The 18,205-nt window shown below is 29.2% G+C and overlaps 1 long non-coding RNA gene across 2 annotated transcripts in view; it reads right to left on the bottom strand.

Annotated features, from left to right (window-relative positions):
* The window catches only part of LOC133644840 (uncharacterized), a 242,413-nt gene extending 228,680 nt beyond the window's left edge, over positions 1-13,733 (bottom strand). For both annotated transcript variants that reach the window (XR_009824843.1, XR_009824844.1), the window contains exons 1-2: positions 13,632-13,733; positions 13,338-13,450 (exon numbers count right to left, since the gene is read on the bottom strand). This is a non-coding gene — a long non-coding RNA (uncharacterized LOC133644840). The remainder of the gene's footprint in view (positions 1-13,337; positions 13,451-13,631) is intronic.
* Positions 13,734-18,205: the final 4,472 nt, after the last annotated feature.

The following is an 18,205-nucleotide window of genomic DNA, read 5'->3' as shown; positions in this document are numbered from 1 at the left end:
CACTGCAAAAACTGAAATCTAAGTAAGATTTAATATCTCAAATAAGGGTGATATTTGCTTATTTTCTGTCTGATAAGATCATTCTTCTCACTAAGCAGATTTTATGTTAGAGTGTTTTACTTGTTTTAAGGGTTTTGGTCCTAAATGATCTCAGTAAGATATTACAGATGTGATGAGCTATATTGAGTAAAACATGCTTGAAACTAGAATATCAACTGTTGCAAAGCTGTGTCATCAACACTCACAAGTATAAAACTACTTTTTCAAAGTAAAAATGTCTTATTTCAAGCATGAACAAAAAAATTATGACTTTGACACAATTGTGTCTCATAATTAAAACAGATGACAGCCAAATGGACTTTGCGGTTTTATTTTCAATGAAACAATAGAAAAGACGTACTCATATAGTAGTACAGTTGGCACAGTACAGTAAACTGACAGTTAATATTTAAACATTTAACATGTGACATTTCTAACAATTTTGAACAGAAATAATTCATGCACATTCAGGTAAATTATTCCAAATTACAATTAAAAAAATTTGGCTGTGGACCGGGCTGTAAATATACATATATATACATATATACATATATATATATATATATATATATATATACACACACACACACACACGTGTATATATATATATTCCTCGCGCACTAATTGACTGAAAGAGCACGCACTTGGCGCGATGATGTCATGTTATCGATGGAAAAATGCATTTTTAGACAATATGATTTGCCTGAGCGGCTAGGAGACCCCGAGAGTAACAAGCAGTTGCCTTGTTACCTTTCCATTAAGAAAAATAAACTAGTTTTTAGTGTAAGTTTGCTGGTTTCAAGAAATGTAATGTCGAGCGCATATTATATCAAGATATGCGCTTAAGGCATTTACTTAATTTAAGAATATTTTTCAACATATTGAGAAAAAAGGTCTCTTTTTATTTTATTTTTTCAAGAAAAGTGCACTTGTTATTAGTGAGATTATTCTTATTTTAAGGTATTTTGGGGTTCATTGAGGTTAGCTAATTTTACTTGTTTTGGAAAGTCTTGACAAGCCAAATTTTCTTGTTCTATTGGCAGATCATTTTGCTTAGTTCATGTAAAATACCCCTAATTTTTTTTTAAAAGTTTTCTTGTTTTTGAACACTGACTTTTTGCAGTGCATATATAGAAGGATGGAAAATTCTGAATGTGAATCATACTTTAAGATAATAATGTTTTATAATCAGGCTGTATGAAAATGTCATCCTAAGGAACACTAAACCAGATTTTGTTTTTGGAAAAATATATTAGTTTTAACTAAGGATGGATACCATACAGAATCACAGTACTATTAATGCCGGGATAACAAATGTTTCACTTTTCAAGTATGTATGTGACTATCATTTAAAAAGGTTTCCCTTTAGGGGACCTGTTTTTTTGTCCCCATACTGTCAGAGGTCCCCTAAAGATGACTGTGTAAACCACAGGTGTCAAACTCAAGGCCAGATGTGGCCCGCCACTTCATTTAATTTTGATCCTCGAAAGCCTGGAAATAATATGTATCAATAAAATACTGTAACTTTTCTCACTAAATGTATTCTTTCTTTCTATTTTGGGAGGGAAAAAAAATGTACTCCATGTAATCGCAAATTATGTTAACTTAAATATCGTCTAATTATGCAAAAATATGTTATCAAACATTCAAACCATTTTTTAAATAGAAAAATACTAATAATAATGATTTCAAAGCAAGTTATCCATCAAAGTGTGCAATGTAAAAGGAGCAATAGATTTCATGGGAAAATTGTGAAATTTACTGTGGTTTTCACAGCATTTTTCTCTAAATTAAATAAACAGTACTTTTTTTTACTGTAATAAACTGGTGCCTTTTTAAAAATAATAATAATAAATAAACTGGCAGCTCAAGTGCCAAAATGTAACTGTAAAATTGAATTATTTTTTTTTACAGTAATTTTAAAAAATGGGAAAATTGTGAAATTTACTGTGGTTTTTACAGTATTTTTCTCTAAATGAAAAAAACAGTACTTTTTTTTACTGTAATAAACTGTGGTGCCGTTTAAAAAACAAAACAAAAAAAACTGGCAGCTCAGGTGCCAAAACGTAACTGTAAAATTGCATTTTTTTACATTACAGTAATAAAAAAAATGGGAAAATTGTGAAATTTACTGTGGTTTTTACAGCATTTTTCTCTAAATGAAAAAACAGTACTTTTTTTTACTATAATAAACTGAGGTGCCGTTTAAAAAATAAAAAAAAACAACAAACTGGCAGCTCAGGTGCCAAAATGTAACTGTAAAATTGCATTTTTTTCATTTACAGTAATAAAAAAAAAAGGGAAAATTGTGAAATGTACTGTGGTTTTTACAGCATTTTTCTCTAAATGAAAAAAACAGTACTTTTTTTTTACTGTAAGTAACTGTGGTGCCGTTTAAAAAAATAAATAAATAAATAAAAAAAATGGCAGCTCAGGTGCCAAAATGGAACTGTAAAATTGCATTTTTTTTATGTACAGTTATATAAAAAAAAGGGAAAACTGTGAAATTTACTATGGTTTTTACAGCATTTTTCTCTAAATGAAAAAAACAGTACTTTTTTTTACTGTAATAAACTGTGGTGCCGTTTAAAAAACAAAACAAAAAAAACTGGCAGCTCAGGTGCCAAAACGTAACTGTAAAATTGCATTTTTTTTACATTACAGTAATTAAAAAAATGGGAAAATTGTGAAATTTACTGTGGTTTTTACAGCATTTTTCTCTAAATGAAAAAACAGTACTTTTTTTACTATAATAAACTGAGGTGCCGTTTAAAAAAAAACAAAAACAACAAACTGGCAGCTCAGGTGCCAAAATGTAACTGTAAAATTGCATTTTTTTTCATTTACAGTAATAAAAAAAAAAGGGAAAATTGTGAAATGTACTGTGGTTTTTACAGCATTTTTCTCTAAATGAAAAAAACAGTACTTTTTTTTTACTGTAAGTAACTGTGGTGCCGTTTAAAAAAATTAATTAATTAATTAAAAAAATGGCAGCTCAGGTGCCAAAATGTAACTGTAAAATTGCATTTTTTTTATGTACAGTTATAAAAAAAAAAAAGGGAAAACTGTGAAATTGACTATGGTTTTTACAGCATTTTTCTCTAAATGAAAAAAACAGTACTTTTTTTTACTGTAATAAACTGTGGTGCCGTTTAAAAAACAAAACAAAAAAAACTGGCAGCTCAGGTGCCAAAACGTAACTGTAAAATTGCATTTTTTTTTACATTACAGTAATAAAAAAAATGGGAAAATTGTGAAATTTACTGTGGTTTTTACAGCATTTTTCTCTAAATGAAAAAACAGTACTTTTTTTTACTATAATAAACTGAGGTGCCGTTTAAAAAAAAACAAAAAAACAACAAACTGGCAGCTCAGGTGCCAAAATGTAACTGTAAAATTGCATTTTTTTTCATTTACAGTAATAAAAAAAAAGGGAAAATTGTGAAATGTACTGTGGTTTTTACAGCATTTTTCTCTAAATGAAAAAAACAGTACTTTTTTTTTACTGTAAGTAACTGTGGTGCCGTTTAAAAAAATAAATAAATAAATTTAAAAAATGGCAGCTCAGGTGCCAAAATGTAACTGTAAAATTGCATTTTTTTTATGTACAGTTATAAAAAAAAAAAGGGAAAACTGTGAAATTGACTATGGTTTTTACAGCATTTTTCTCTAAATGAAAAAAACAGTACTTTTTTTTACTGTAATAAACTGTGGTGCCGTTTAAAAAACAAAACAAAAAAAACTGGCAGCTCAGGTGCCAAAACGTAACTGTAAAATTGAATTTTTTTTTACATTACAGTAATTAAAAAAATGGGAAAATTGTGAAATTTACTGTGGTTTTTACAGCATTTTTCTCTAAATGAAAAAACAGTACTTTTTTTTACTATAATAAACTGAGGTGCCGTTTAAAAAAAAACAAAAAAACAACAAACTGGCAGCTCAGGTGCCAAAATGTAACTGTAAAATTGCATTTTTTTTCATTTACAGTAATAAAAAAAAAAGGGAAAATTGTGAAATGTACTGTGGTGTTTACAGCATTTTTCTCTAAATGAAAAAAACAGTACTTTTTTTTTACTGTAAGTAACTGTGGTGCCGTTTAAAAAAATAAATAAATAAATAAAAAAAATGGCAGCTCAGGTGCCAAAATGTAACTGTAAAATTGAATTTTTTTTATGTACAGTTATAAAAAAAAAGGGAAAACTGTGAAATTTACTATGGTTTTTACAGCATTTTTCTCTAAATGAAAAAAACAGTACTTTTTTTTACTGTAATAAACTGTGGTGCCGTTTAAAAAATAAAATAAAATAAAAAAAACTGGCAGCTCAGGTGCCAAAATGTAACTGTAAAATTGCATTTTTTATTTATTTACAGTAATTTAAAAAAATGGGAAAATTGTGAAATTTACTGTGGTTTTTACAGCATTTTTCTCTAAATGAAAAAAACTGTACTTTTTTCACTGTAATAAACTGTGGTGCCGTTTTCTTTTTAAAAAACAAAAAAAAACTGGCAGCTCAGGTGCCAAAATGTAACTGTAAAATTGAATTTTTTTAAATTTACAGTAATAAAAAAAATGGGAAAATTGTGAAATTTACAGCATTTTTCTCTAAATGAAAAAAACAGTACTTTTTTTTACTGTAATAAACTGTGGTGCCGTTTTAGCATTTACAGTAATACACCGAAAAATCTGTTGTTTTGTGGTAAAAAAAACAACAACAAAAAAAACTGGCAGCTCAGGTGCCAAAATGTTACTGTAAAATTGCATTTTTTTTATTTACAGTCATTTTAAAAAATGGGAAAATTGTGAAATTTACTGTGGTTTTTACAGCATTTTTCTCTAAATGAAAAAAAAAGTACTTTTTTTTACTGTAATAAACTGTGGTGCCAGTTTAAAAATTAAAAAAACAAACCAACTGGCAGCTCAGGTGTCAAAATGTAACTGTAAAATTGCATTTTTTTTTATTTACAGTAAAAAAAAAAAAAAGGGAAAATTGTGAAATTTACTGCGGTTTTTACAGCATTTTTCTCTAAATGAGAAAAATTTTACTTTTTTTACTGTAATAAACTGTGGTGCCGTTTTAAAAATAAAAAAATAAAAAAAACTCGCAGCTCAAGTGCCAAAATGTAACTGTAAAAATTATTTCTTTTTTATTTACAGTCATTTTAAAAAATGGGAAAATTGTGAAATTTACTGTGGTTTTTACAGCATTTTTCTCTAAATGAAAAAAGTGTACTTTTTTTTTACTGTAATAAACTGTGGTGCCGTTTTAAAAATAAAAAAAACAAACAAACTGGCAGCTCAGGTTCCAAAATGTAACTGTAAAATTGCAATTTTTTAAATTTACAGTAATAAAAAAAAGGGGAAATTGTGAAATCTACTGTGGTTTTTACAGCATTTTTTTTTTAATTAAAAAAAACAGCACTTTTTTTTACTGTAATAAACTGTGGTGCCGTTTAAAAAAAAACAAAAAAAACTGGCAGCTCAGGTGCCAAAATGTTACTGTAAAATTGCTTTTTTTTTTTTTAGTTACAGTTATAAAAAAATAGGAAAATTGTGAAATTTACTGTGGTTTTTACAGCATTTTTCTCTAAATGAAAAAAACAGTACTTTTTTTAACTGTAACAAACTGTGGTGCCGTTTTAAAAAACAAAAAAACAAACTGGCAGCTCAGGTGCCAAAATGTAACTGTAAAATTGAATTTTTTTTAATTTACAGTAATAAAAGAAAACGGGAACATTTTGAAATTTACTGTGGTTTTTACAGCATTTTTCTCTAAATGAAAAAACCAGTAATTTTTTTTGTAACAAACTGTGGTGCCGTTTTAGCATTTACAGTAATACACCGAAAAATCTACAGTTGTTGTTTTGTGGTTAAAAAAAAAAAAACCCAAAAAACTGGCAGCTCAAGTGCCAAAATGTAACTGTAAAATTGCATTTTTTTTTTATTTACAGTTTAAATTTTTTTTTACATTTTACAGTAAAATTCTGGCAACTGAGCTGCCTTTTTACCATAAAAACGGCAGTACTGTTTTTCCATTTACAGTAATATACACTACATTTTGAGGTGAAATGATTGCAACTTACCATATTTTCTTTACAATTTAGTTTTAAAAAAATCTACTAATAAAATGCATTAAAAAAAAAAAAATAGTATTCACTGTTAGAAACGGCCCTCTGGGGCCAAACATAACTGCGTTGTGGCCCTCAGTGAAAACGACTTTGACACCTCTGGTGTAAACAGAGCGATGTCCCCATTAAGTCGGCATTGCCAGAACACACACACACACACACACACACACACACACACACACACACACACACACACACACACACACACACACACACACACACACACACACACACACACACACACACACACACACACACACACACACACACACACACACCTCCTTCTTGGAAGGGAAGAGGACAAAAGGATAAATGATAAATGACTACAAAGCTACACGAAGGGAGTGTGGAAGTGGAACACAGCGACTCAACAAGCGAGGCCTTTTGACATGTAGATGGCGCCGATGGGTGGTGGAGGCGGGGCCCTTGGGGGTGGTGAATGTTCCGTTTGGCACCTACAGTGCACTAAACTTTTAACCCCGCCCACGACCTCCAGTCCTTTGTCACGGGGCCCTTGTAAGCAGATTGATGATAGCGCTGCACTTCCTCCTGAGGGAGCGTGACCTGCGCTTGAAGAATGGCTGACCGTTGATTAGCCCGAGTCATTACCATTCAAGGCTGGCGCTCGTTATGCGGCCTTCTCCACAATGATGAAACGCTGAATTGGAACGTCAGCAGAAGTTGACTTTATTTACAACAGGGGTGTCCAAACGCCGGCCCGCGGCCCATTTGCAGCCCAGGGCTCATTTTTTTAACAACCCGCGGCACAGTCGGTAGCATTTTAACATTAGCATGGTAGCTTTTTTTGTGTGCAAATTTTGCAGGTATACACCTCAGCATCTAATATGTTACTTGACAAATGCTACTAAACGCAAGAAGGATAGCTTTTTAAGCAAATGTTATAGGTATACACCAGAGTCCTATTTTGGTACTTCATGTATGCTAACATTAGCATGCTAACTTTTTTTAAACACATTTTTCAGGTATACATAGCAGAATAATATAATTTGTTACGTGACGTCAGTATTTTAACACGTTAGCTTTTTTTTTTGCAAATTCTGCGTGTATACACTTCATAGTCTAATATTTTGTTGATTGACAAATGCTACTTGTCAGGATGCTAACGCAAGGACAGCTTTTTAAAGCAAATGTTATCAGTATCGGCATGCTAACTTTTTAAACACATTTTTCAGGTATACATCGCAGAATAATATATTTTGTTACTTGACGTTAGTATTTTACCATGTTAGCTATTTTTTTTTGCAAATTTTGCAGGTATACACTTCATAGTCTAATATTTTGTTACTTGACAAATGCTACTTGTCAGGATGCTAACGCAAGAAGGATAGCTTTTTAAGCAAATGTTATAGGTATACACCAGAGTCCTATTTTGGTACTTCATGTATGCCAACAGTAGCATGCTAACTTTTTAAACACATTTTTCAGGTATTCATGGCAGAATAATATATTTTGTAACTTGACGTTAGTATTTTAACATGCCAAAATTAGCGTGTTAGCAATTTTTTTTGCAAATTTTGCAGGTATACACCTCAGCGTCTAATATGTTACTGACAAAAGCTACTTGTCAGGATGCTAACGCAAAGAGGATAGCTTTTTAAAGCAAATGTTATCGGTATTGGCATGCTAACTTATTAAACACATTTTTCAGGTATACATCGCAGAATAATATATTTTGTTACTTGACGTTAGTATTTTACCATGTTATCTATTTTTTTTTTGCAAATTTTGCGGGTATACACTTCATAGTCTAATATTTTGTTACTTGACAAATGCTACTTGTCAGGATGCTAACACAAGAAGGATAGCTTTTTAAGCAAATGTTATAGGTATACACCAGAGTCCTATTTTGGTACTTGATGTATGCTAACATTAGCATGCTAACTTTTTTTTAACACATTTTTCAGGTATACATCGAAAAATTCTATATTTTGTTACTTGACGTTAGTATTTTAACATGTTAGTTGTTGTTTTTTGCAAATTCTGCAGGTATACACTTCATAGTCTAATATTTTGTTACTTGACAAATGCTACTTGTCAGGATGCTAACGCAAGAAGGATAGCTTTCTAAGCAAATGTTATAGGGAACTACAGTACCTTAATATGTACAGTAACTACGGTACTTCACGTTCATAGTAACTACAGTACCTTTATATATACAGTAACTACAGTACTTTATACATACAGTAACTACAATATTGTAGTATTTTATGTACACAGTACATACAGTACTTTATACATACAGTAACTACAATATTGTAGTATTTTATGTATACAGTCAATATAGTACTTTAACTACAATATTGTATTTTACGTACACAGTAAATACAGTACTTTATACATACAGTAACTACAATATTGTAGTATTTTATGTACACAGTAACTACAGTACTTTATACATACAGTAACTACAATATTGTAGTATTTTATGTACACAGTAACTACAGTACTTTATACATGCAGTAACTACAATATTGTAGTATTTTATGTACACAGTAATTACAGTAATTTATATATACAGTAACTACAGTACTTCATGTCCATAGTAACTACAGAACTTTATATATACAGTTACTACAGTACTTCATGTCCATAGTAACTACAGTACTTTATATACACAGTAACTACAGTACTTTATATATACAGTTACTACAGTACTTCATGTCCATAGTAACTACAGTACTTTATGTACACAGTAACTACAGTACTTTATATATACAGTTACTACAGTACCCCATGTACATACTAACTACAGTACCTTTATATATACAGTAACTACAGTACTTTATATATACAGTAACTACAATATTGTAGTATTTTATGTACACAGTAACTACAGTACTTTATACATACAGTAACTACAATATTGTAGTATTTTATGTACACAGTAACTACAGTACTTTATACATACAGTAACTACGATAGTGTAGTATTTTATGTACACAGTAAATACAGTACTTTATACATACCGTAACTACAATATTGTAGTATTTTATCCATCCATCCATCCATTTTCTACCGCTTGTCCCTTTTTTGTGGTATTTTATGTACAGAGTAAATACAGTACTTTATACATACAGTAACTACATGATGTAGTATTTTATGTACACAGTAAATACAGTAATTTAACTACAATATTGTATTTTATGTACACAGCAAATACGGTACTTTATACATACAGTAACTACAATATTGTAGTATTTTATGTACACAGTAACTACAGTACTTTATACATGCAGTAACTACAAATTGTAGTATTTTATGTACACAGTAATTACAGTAATTTATATATACAGTAACTACAGTACTTCATGTCCATAGTAACTACATAACTTTATATATACAGTTACTACAGTACTTCATGTCCATAGTAACTACAGTACTTTATATACACCGTAACTACAGTACTTTATATATACAGTTACTACAGTACTTCATGTCCATAGTAACTACAGTACTTTATATACACAGTAACTACAGTACTTTATATATACAGTTACTACAGTACTTCATGTCCATAGTAACTACAGTACTTTATATACACAGTAACTACAGTACTTTATATATACAGTTACTACAGTACTTCATGTCCATAGTAACTACAGTACTTTATGTACACAGTAACTACAGTACTTTATATATACAGTTACTACAGTACTCCATGTACATACTAACTACAGTACCTTTATATATACAGTAACTACAGTACTTTATGTATACAGTAACTACAGTACTTTATACATACAGTAACTACAATATTGTAGTATATTATGTACACAGTAACTACAGTACTTTATACATACAGTAACTACGATAGTGTAGTATTTTATGTACACAGTAAATACAGTACTTTATACATACAGTAACTACAATATTGTAGTATTTTATCCATCCATCCATCCATTTTCTACCGCTTGTCCCTTTTTTGTGGTATTTTATGTACACAGTAAATACAGTACTTTATACATACAGTAACTACATGATGTAGTATTTTATGTACACAGTAAATACAGTACTTTAACTACAATATTGTATTTTATGTACACAGCAAATACGGTACTTTATACATACAGTAACTACAATATTGTAGTATTTTATGTACACAGTAACTACAGTACTTTATACATGCAGTAACTACAATATTGTAGTATTTTATGTACACAGTAACTACAGTACTTTATACATGCAGTAACTACAATATTGTAGTATTTTATGTACACAGTAACTACAGTACTTTATACATGCAGTAACTACAATATTGTAGTATTTTATGTACACAGTAATTACAGTAATTTATATATACAGTAAGTACAGTACTTCATGTCCATAGTAACTACAGTACTTCATGTCCATAGTAACTACAGAACTTTATATATACAGTAACTACAGTACTTCATGTCCATAGTAACTACAGTACTTTATATACACAGTTACTACAGTACTTCATGTCCATAGTAACTACAGTACTTTATGTACACAGTAACTACAGTACTTTATATATACAGTTACTACAGTACTTCATGTCCATAGTAACTACAGTACTTTATGTACACAGTAACTACAGTGCTTTATATATACAGTTACTACAGTACTCCATGTACATACTAACTACAGTACCTTTATATATACAGTAACTACACTACTTTGTGTATACAGTAACTACAGTACTTTATACATACAGTAACTACAATATTGTAGTATTTTATGTACACAGTAACTACAGTACTTTATACATACAGTAACTACAATATTGTAGTATTTTATGTACACAGTAACTACAGTACTTTATACATACAGTAACTATGATAGTGTAGTATTTTATGTACACAGTAAATACAGTACTTTATACATACAGTAACTACAATATTGTAGTATTCTATCCATCCATCCATCCATCCATTTTCTACCGCTTGTCCCTTTTTTGTGGTATTTTATGTACAGAGTAAATACAGTACTTTATACATACAGTAACTACAATATTGTAGTATTTTATGTACACAGTAAATACAGTACTTTAACTACAATATTGTATTTTATGTACACAGCAAATACGGTACTTTATACATACAGTAACTACAATATTGTAGTATTTTATGTACACAGTAACTACAGTACTTTATACATACAGTAACTACAATATTGTAGTATTTTATCCATCATCCATCCATTTTCTACCGCTTGTCCCTTTTTTGGGGTATTTTATGTACACAGTAACTACAATATTGTAGTATTTTATGTACACAGTAAATACAGTACTTTATACATGCAGCAACTACAATATTGTAGTATTTTATGTACACAGTAAATACAGTACTTTAACTACAATATTGTATTTTACGTACACAGCAAATACGGTACTTTATACATACAGTAACTACAATATTGTAGTATTTTATGTACACAGTAACTACAGTACTTTATACATACAGTAACTACAATATTGTAGTATTTTATCCATCCATCCATCCATTTTCTACCACTTGTCCCTTTTTTGGGGTATTTTATGTACACAGTAACTACAATATTGTAGTATTTTATGTACACAGTAACTACAATATTGTAGTATTTTATGTACACAGTAAATACAGTACTTTATACATACAATAACTACAACATTGTAGTATTTTATGTACACAGTAAATACAGTACTTTATACATGCAGCAACTACAATATTGTAGTATTTTATGTACACAGTAACTACAGTACTTTATACATACAGTAACTACAATATTGTAGTATTTTATCCATCCATCCATCCATTTTCTACCACTTGTCCCTTTTTTGGGGTATTTTATGTACACAGTAACTACAATATTGTAGTATTTTATGTACACAGTAAATACAGTACTTTATACATACAATAACTACAACATTGTAGTATTTTATGTACACAGTAAATACAGTACTTTATACATGTAGCAACTACAATATTGTAGTATTTTATGTACACAGTAAATACAGTACTTTAACTACAATATTGTATTTTATGTACACAGCAAATACGGTACTTTATACATACAGTAACTACAATATTGTAGTATTTTATGTACACAGTAACTACAGTACTTTATACATACAGTAACTACAATATTGTAGTATTTTATCCATCCATCCATCCATTTTCTACCGCTTGTCCCTTTTTTGGGGTATTTTATGTACACAGTAACTACAATATTGTAGTATTTTATGTACACAGTAACTACAATATTGTAGTATTTTATGTACACAGTAAATACAATATTGTAGTATTTTATGTACACAGTAAATACAGTACTTTATACATACAATAACTACAACATTGTAGTATTTTATGTACACAGTAAATACAGTACTTTATACATGCAGCAACTACAATATTGTAGTATTTTATGTACACAGTAAATACAGTACTTTAACTACAATATTGTATTTTATGTACACAGCAAATACGGTACTTTATACATACAGTAACTACAATATTGTAGTATTTTATGTACACAGTAACTACAGTACTTTATACATACAGTAACTACAATATTGTAGTATTTTATCCATCCATCCATCCATTTTCTACCACTTGTCCCTTTTTTGGGGTATTTTATGTACACAGTAACTACAATATTGTAGTATTTTATGTACACAGTAAATACAGTACTTTATACATACAGTAACTACAATATTGTAGTATTTTATCCATCCATCCATCCATTTTCTACCACTTGTCCCTTTTTTGGGGTATTTTATGTACACAGTAACTACAATATTGTAGTATTTTATGTACACAGTAAATACAGTACTTTATACATACAATAACTACAACATTGTAGTATTTTATGTACACAGTAAATACAGTACTTTATACATGCAGCAACTACAATATTGTAGTATTTTATGTACACAGTAAATTCAGTACTTTATGCATACAGTAACTACAATATTGTAGTATTTTATCCATCCATCCATTTTCTACCGCTTGTCCCTTTTTTGGGGTATTTCGTGTACACAGTAAATACAGTACTTTATACACACTAGGGGAACATTCCAGAAGCTGTCATGTCACTTTAAAGGGGCTGCAAAGTGTCACTTCCTGAGGAACACAAGCTACTTTTATCACCTTTATGAAGGTAATTAGTTTATGAAGGTCATTAACTCAAAGGAAGCACAAACAACTCACCTGACCAGATGACGTCACCAGCTCTCCTGCGACCTGGCTGTGGACATATGACGTCAGATGAGCAAAGTGGCCCTCGCCGCTCCAGTAAAGGAAGATGAATGCTTATTTGGCTCCTTCATTAACATGACAAAGAAGGGTATTTATATTTAATGAGCTATTTAATTTGTACATTCCAATGGTAAACGTGTGTAGCTCCTTAGCATTAGCATAACAATGCTGGTTGTCGCAGGGGGGAATTTATAATGGCAACAAATGAGTGACGATGAATTTAATATGTGTGATTATTGTACTTACGCAGACATTAACACGATTAACATCCAAACTGTCCTCTTTCAGCCTTTATGTCGTAAATATTTGTCATTTTGAAATTGGTACCAGCTGGCGTCATTACGTTCTTCTTCGTTTTTTCTCTACTTTATAACTTTATATTTACGAGTGGCGCCCCCTCAGTACATGAGGCGCACCTGCAGTCTACCCAATGACACCATCCCAGTCAGAATTGGATTGTTTTTAGTGTGATAATATTAACATTTATGTATTTAATAGTCATATAAATAAATAGTATGTAAATAAAAATGCATATAAACATTTTTATATTTAATTTTAAATACATGTGTTGTTGTGTTCATGGGATTGTTACAATAATGTATTGTTACATTGTTAATATTTATCTATAAATATCATTTCTACATATCTATATTTGTATATTGTTAGTTTATAAAGTAAAGTACACAATAAATACATTAAGACTCAAGTAAATTAGATGATGAATCCATTACTACTGAAGTAAAGTACATAATAAAAACATTTAGACTAAAGTAAAGTGCATGATAAATACATTACTACTAAAGTAAAGTCCATAATACATTACGACATAAGTAAAGTACATGATAAATACATTACCACTGAATTAAAGTATGTGATAAATGCAGTACTACTGAAGTAGAGTACACAATACATGCAGTACTACTGAAGTAGAGTAAATGATGAATGCATTACTAATAATGTAAAGTACATGATGAATACATTAAGACTTAAGTAAATTATATAATAAATACATTAGGACTTAAGTAAAGTACATGATGAATACATTAGTACTAAATCAAAGTACATGATAAATACATTACTTAAAGTACACAATACATACAGTACTAATGTAGTAAAATACATGATAAATACATTACTACTGAAGTAAAGTATATGAAAAATCCATTACTACTGAATTAAAGTACATAATACATGCAGTACTACTGAAGAAATGTAAATGATAAATACATTACTACTGAAGTACATAATAAATACATTAAGACTAAAGTAAAGTGCTTGATAAATACATTACTACTAAAGTAAAGTACATAATAAATACATTAAAAGACTCAAGTAAAGTACATGATAAATATATTAAGACTCAAGTAAAGTACATGATAAATACATTACTACTGAAGTAAAGTACACAATACATGCAGTACTACTGAAGAAAAGTACATAATAAATACATTACTACTAAAGTAAAGTGCATGATAAATACATTACTACTAAAGTAAAGTACATAATAAATACATTAAGACTCAAGTAAAGTACATGATAAATACTTTACCACTGAATTAAAGTCTGTGATAAATGCAGCAGTACTGAAGTAAATAATAAATACATTACTAGTGAATTAAAGTACATGATAAATGCAGTACTACTGAAGTAGAGTACACAATACATGCAGTACTACTGAAGTAAAGTAAATGATGAATACATTACTAATAATGTAAAGTACATGATGAATACATTAAGACTTAAGTAAAGTATATAATAAATACATTAGGACTTAAGTAAAGTACATGATGAATACATGAATACTGAATCAAAGTATATGATAAATACTTTCCTACTGAATTAAAGTACACAAGGAACAAGCGGTAGAAAATGGATGAATGGATGGAATACATACAGTACTAATGTAATAAAGTAAATGATAAATGCATTACTGCTAAAATACATAATACATACATTAAGATTAAAGTAAAGTACATGATGAATATATTGAGACTAAAGTAAAGTACATGATAAATACATTAATACTGAATTAAAGTATGTGATGAATGCAGTACTACTGAAGTTCATGATAAATGTAGTAAAACTGAAATAAAGTAAATGATAAATACATTCAAACTGAAGTAAAGTACATGATGAATACATTCGTAGTGAATAAAAAATTAAAAAAAATAAAAATTAAATTAAATTTAAAAAAAAAATACATATATATATATATATATATATATATATATATATATATATATATATATATATATATATATATATATATATATATATATAATCATTTTTTTCTGGCCAAAATTCAATATATACAAAAGAAGTTACTAAATGTGAATTAGTTTGTTTAAAATCCAATTAAAAGTAAATTATTAAATTGTCCAGTAATTATTTAAGTTATACAACAATATCATTGAAACTTTTTTTATTTTTTATAATTAATTTTTAATTTTAATTGCATGTCTTTTGTTATTATCACTCTTACAAATACTTTTTTTTGAGCCAAACTTATCCATCCTTCCATCCATCTTCTTCCACTCATCAGGTCGCGGGGGCTGCAGCCTAAGCAGAGAAGTCCAGACTTACAAACCACAAGAACTGAACGTTTTGCCATCTTAAAGTGTGTGTAATTGTAAAGCATACTTCCCTCTGTCTATACATTGTATATGAAGTCAAAATATGAGAAAACCTGTGTTGTGTTTTCTGGAAAATGTGTCTAATTCACTTCCTTTGGGAAACCACGTTGAGAAGAGGGGTGGATTATAAATGATGACGTCGGAAATGTGTCCCCTAATTCCTCCACACATTTCCAGGAGCCCGTGCTTGAGAGTAAAGCTAAAAGCAACAGCAGATAAGCTCCTCTGTGTCCTTTGCTTTCATGTGGAGGGTGTGGAGGTGCTGCTGGGGGGAGGGGGGGTAAGCTTCCTGTCCTGGACCCCCCCCCCCCCCCCCCATTGGCCCCTGTTCTGGATTTGGAGACCCTGAGGGAGGACTCAGCAAGCAGACTGTAAATAAGCATCAAAGTGAGGATTGTGTGAGACTTTGCAGCCACGAGGTCACATCCCAGTGTCCTTCCTGTCTTCACAGGGGCCACACCCGAGGTGCAACGCCACACCCGAGGTGCAACGCCACACCCGAGGTGTCGTTGTTCCTGCAAACATTCTCGCAAACAAACTCCAGATAAAACACATTTTTAGCGCTCCGTTTTTAGGGTCTAAGTGACCAAAGTGTGGCCCTGGGGCCATTTGCTTATTTTGTACTGGTATACCTTCTTTTCTGTTTTTATTACTAGAGCTTTTTATTCACGCTGAATTTATGTAACTGAAATTTTTACGTTTGAATTTTGTGAAGTGATTTTTTTTTTCATTTAATAAAAATGAGCTTTTTAACAGTTTGTTAAAATACAGTGTTTTACATTTCTGTATTTAAAAAAAAATCAGTTTTAAAACACATTGTTTTAAAATTCACTGCATAAAAAATAGTGTGTAAAAATCAATTTAAAAACAAGCGGTAGAAAATGGATGGAAAAAAATTAAGATTTGTTAAAATACAGGGTTTAAAAAATCACTTTGTTAAAAAAAATTGTGTTGTAAAATTCAGTTTGTTAAAATACAGTGTTTTAAAATTCAGTGTATCAATCAATCAATCAATGTTTATTTATATAGCCCTAAATCACAAGTGTCTCAAAGTATACATTATTTTGTGTAAAAATACAGTGTTTTAAAATACTGTTTGTTAAAATACTGCTTTAAAAAGTAAGTTTGTTTAAATACAAATAAAAAATACAGTGTTTTAAAATTCAATGTATACATTTTTTTGTGTAAAAATAGTGTTTTAAAATACAGTTTTTTAAAAAAGTGTTTTAAAAAGTAAGTTTGTTTAAATTCAGTTTGTTAAAATACACTTTTTTTAAAAAAAATTGTGTTTTAAAATTCAGTGTATCAATCAATCAATCAATGTTTATTTATATAGCCCTAAATCACAAGTGTCTCAAAGAATACATTATTTTGTGTAAAAATACAGTGTTTTAAAATAGTGTTTGTTAAAATACTGCTTTAAAAAGTAAGTTTGTTTAAATACAAATAAAAAATACAGTGTTTTAAAATTCAATGTATACATTTTTTTGTGTAAAAATAGTGTTTTAAAATACAGTTTTTTAAAAAAGTGTTTTAAAAAGTAAGTTTGTTTAAATTCAGTTTGTTAAAATACACTTTTTTTTTAAAAAAAATAGTGTTTTAAAATTCAGTGTATCAATCAATCAATCAATGATTATTTATATAGCCCTAAATCACAAGTGTCTCAAAGTATACATTTTTTTGTGTAAAAATACAGTGTTTTAAAATACTGTTTGTTAAAATACTGCTTTAAAAAGTAAGTTTGTTTAAATACAAATAAAAAATACAGTGTTTTAAAATTCAATGTATACATTTTTTTGTGTAAAAATAGTGTTTTAAAATACAGTTTTTTAAAAAAGTGTTTTAAAAAGTAAGTTTGTTTAAATTCAGTTTGTTAAAATACACTTTTTTTTTAAAAAAAATAGTGTTTTAAAATTCAGTGTATCAATCAATCAATCAATGATTATTTATATAGCCCTAAATCACAAGTGTCTCAAAGTATACATTTTTTTGTGTAAAAATACAGTGTTTTAAAATACTGTTTGTTAAAATACTGCTTTAAAAAGTAAGTTTGTTTAAATACAAATAAAAAATACAGTGTTTTAAAATTCAATGTATACATTTTTTTGTGTAAAAATAGTGTTTTAAAATACAGTTTTTTAAAAAAGTGTTTTAAAAAGTAAGTTTGTTTAAATTCAGTTTGTTAAA

Source organism: Entelurus aequoreus, linkage group LG28 (assembly GCF_033978785.1).
Source record: "Entelurus aequoreus isolate RoL-2023_Sb linkage group LG28, RoL_Eaeq_v1.1, whole genome shotgun sequence".
NCBI classification, from domain to species: Eukaryota; Metazoa; Chordata; class Actinopteri; order Syngnathiformes; family Syngnathidae; genus Entelurus; species Entelurus aequoreus.
The sequence above is the reverse complement of the archived record's forward strand: the minus strand, read 5'-3'. Positions and strand labels throughout refer to the sequence as shown.